This window comes from Microcebus murinus, chromosome 10 (assembly GCF_040939455.1).
Source record: "Microcebus murinus isolate Inina chromosome 10, M.murinus_Inina_mat1.0, whole genome shotgun sequence".
Lineage (NCBI taxonomy): Eukaryota > Metazoa > Chordata > Mammalia > Primates > Cheirogaleidae > Microcebus > Microcebus murinus.
The window spans coordinates 4,597,390-4,600,535 of record NC_134113.1 but is presented as its reverse complement, the minus strand read 5'-3'; positions in this window follow the sequence as shown (position 1 = coordinate 4,600,535).

The following is a 3,146-nucleotide window of genomic DNA, read 5'->3' as shown; positions in this document are numbered from 1 at the left end:
TAAGGGAAAAAAATATGAACTCCGTTTTCAAACAGCAAGATCCTACGTGAGCTGGGTTCCCCCGGTGGTGGGGGAAAACTGGGCAGTTACACGGAAAATTTATATCTACCTCTCACCAATAAGCTATCTACTTCTGTGAGTCCTTTAAACACCTTTAAACACTTGTCCATGTTTCTAAAAGTAACCGAAAAAATTCCAGGACCAAGGGCATGAACGGGAAATTGATGGCTGGTGCTGAAAGATGCCACTCCGCTGCTGGGGTACTCTAACAGACCGGGCCACGGCGTTATCTGTTCGTTTCACCACCTAGCTCACCAGCTACATGTGCACTTTTAATTGAAACTTAACCTTTATATCCCATATTCTGGCGTGCAGACACACACGCACAATCTCTGGAGGTGGAGGTGGCGTGAGCTTTGCCCTAAGCACCTCTGTAAAGGCATTCTACCTTTAATTGTATGTTGAGTTAATAAACAAACTCTGACAAAGCGGCCTTTTCATCCCCACTCCCACACTTCAACTCCTCCTGGGCAGATTCTGGGGTGGCCAAGCAGAGCCTCTTCAAAACACTCCCCCCCTCCAGTCACCTCCAAGTGCCTGTTCACCCACCTGTCCCCAGCCGGGCTGCCAATCACCACCCGACTCTCCCAAGGAGAGAGGGGAGCAAATGTTAAAAGTCTACCCAACTCCTTTCATGGGTGACCTCTGAGAGATTTCAGCGGAGGAGCCCGGGAGAGACCGGGCAGCGTTATTAGCATGCTGAACCACGACTCAGCCCCCTCCCCTCCCTCTTTTATGAGCCCTTGTTATATAAAATGCCACAAAGGGAAATGGAAAAACAACACACTTGCAGTTGCAGATGCAAGTTCTAATGGCCAGGCCAAACCCTGGCCGCTTAACAGATGTTTTGAGTCATTAAAAAAAGAAAGAAAGAAAGAAAGAAACATGTTTAAAAGGCCAAAGAACAAAAGTTTCTGTTGTTTTCTTTCTTTTCAAACACACGCTCACACACACAAAAAGATGGAGGTCCATTCGCAAGCATCCTTCTTGGCGGAGTTCAGATTTAAAGGCGAAGGCAGCCTGGAGTGGGAGGGCTCCTTCCCCAAGCTGGGGTAGCAACCTTCAGACGCGATTTTCAAATGCTCCTTTCAGCCTCATCTAAATTCCAGCACGACACATAATAAATAGCTACTCATTTACTATCACCATAAAAATTTAAACAGCCTTGAAAGAGTTGCTATAATACACAAGAAATGATCAAACGCAAGCTAGGAAGAGCCGCTCCAAATAGTAAAACTACTGCCACGCAGAAGCACACATAAAGAGACATTGTTGCAATAAGCGCTGCTGGTTATTGGATTTTTTCCCTCTCTCTCTCTCTCTTTTAAATCTTCTACTCCGAGCATAAGAGTCAACAACTTGCCGTTTTACCCAGCGGAAAAAAAGGGCTTAGTAACCCTCAGCTATCACCCTGTGCCAGATCTGGTGGTGGTGGATTTTTTTTTTTTTAAAGTATCCGATTTGATTCTACACAGTGATTAAACAGCTTTGTGCTCCGCGGAGAGAGGGTCTTCCAGCCCCTCCCCCTCCAAAAATGGCATCAAAGCAATCAAAATGGTAATGCGGCCGGCCCCCTCCCCCCGCGAACTCCCTCCCGGCCGCGCGCCCCTCCGGCGGGAATGGAAGCTTCCACTCGCGGACGGGGGCGCGCGGCGGGCGGGCGGGGGCGCGGCTCCGCCGGGCAGGGGCTGCAGCCTCGGCCCCGGCCTCGGTCCCGCGGGCGCCCCCACCCGCGGCGTGGGCCGGCCGGGAGTGCCTTCTTCCCCCCACCCCCCACCCCCGCAGCGCAGGCCCCTCCCCTCCCGCAGCCCCCACCCCGCCACTTTTTAACTTTAAAGACTCGAAGCGAACACCCCGCTCCCAACCCTCCCTCTCCGGGGTGGCGGGCGCGGGGTCCGCGTCTTCCCCCGCACGCAGAATTCCTCGGGGGAGCGGGCGCCCGGCCCGGCGGCCCGGGGGGCGGGGCGGGGGGGCGGGGCAGGGGGGGGCGGGCGGGAGCTGTCCAAGTTTGGTGCTGACGGCGGCCGGCATTCGGCATTCCGAAGGAAGCGCGATCGATGGCCGGGGCGCGGGGCGCCGGGCGGGGGGCGCGGGGGCGGGGGGCGGGGGGCGGGCCGGGCGGAGACAGGGGAGGGGGGAGGGAGGGGCGCCGCCGCCCCCGCCCCCGCCCCCGCCCGCCCGCCGCGGAGCCCTGAGAGCGCCATTGGCTGCGCGGCTCAAAGTTCTCGGCCGGGGCGGCGTGGGGGGGGGGGTGGCTCGGGAGGGGGCGGGGGCGGGGGCTGGGGAGGGGGAGGGGCGGCGGAGGGGCGCGCGCAGGGGCGGGGGCGCGCGGCCGGCCGGCCCCGGCGGCGGCATCTGTTCGTGGTGCTGAAACCGCGAGCGCTGAGCTCAGCGCAACTAAGTCACAATGGACAACTTTTCCTCTCCCGAGGGAGCCGGAAGGGGTGGGCGGCCGCGCCCCCCACAGCGAGGGGCTTCCCCCGTGTCCCCATCTGCACCCAACGCCCGGAGCCCAAAGTTGGGGCAGAAGCGGGGGGTCCCTTCCTTTTGTTCCCGGGAGCTGGCGTCAGGTTCCAAGAATAAAAAGTGAAGCTGGGGACGTGGAAGGGGGGCGAACGATTCTTCCAACCAGGTTTGCAATAGCACCCAGAAATCGCTTCTGAGTAGTTCGGGGTCTAGACCCCAATCACTGCCCCCTCCACCCCAACTGTCACCCTGGCGGGGGGGGGGCACCAGGCGCGAGCAATCCCCACGTTCCAAAATCGTGTCCACCACCTCAAAATGGACGCCGGCTGCTCGCCGCTGGAGGGGCGCAGCGCCCCGCGCCCGACCGCCCCGAAGGCCCCGGCCCCCAGAACCGGCCCTTTCTTCCCAGAAGAGGGGAGGGTGGGCAACTTTGAGAACTGGAGACAGACCCCTCGGGAGTCTGGATGTGTGGCGCCCAGGCTGGCACTTTTTAGGGTGCCGCCAAAGTGCGAGCAACCGCGCCCCGCCCCCACTCCCGATGGGGGGCTCGGCTCCCCCGCGCTTACTTGTTTGTCGCTGAGCGCTGCGACCCGTGGCTGCCTCTCGTGGAGCTGCTTCTT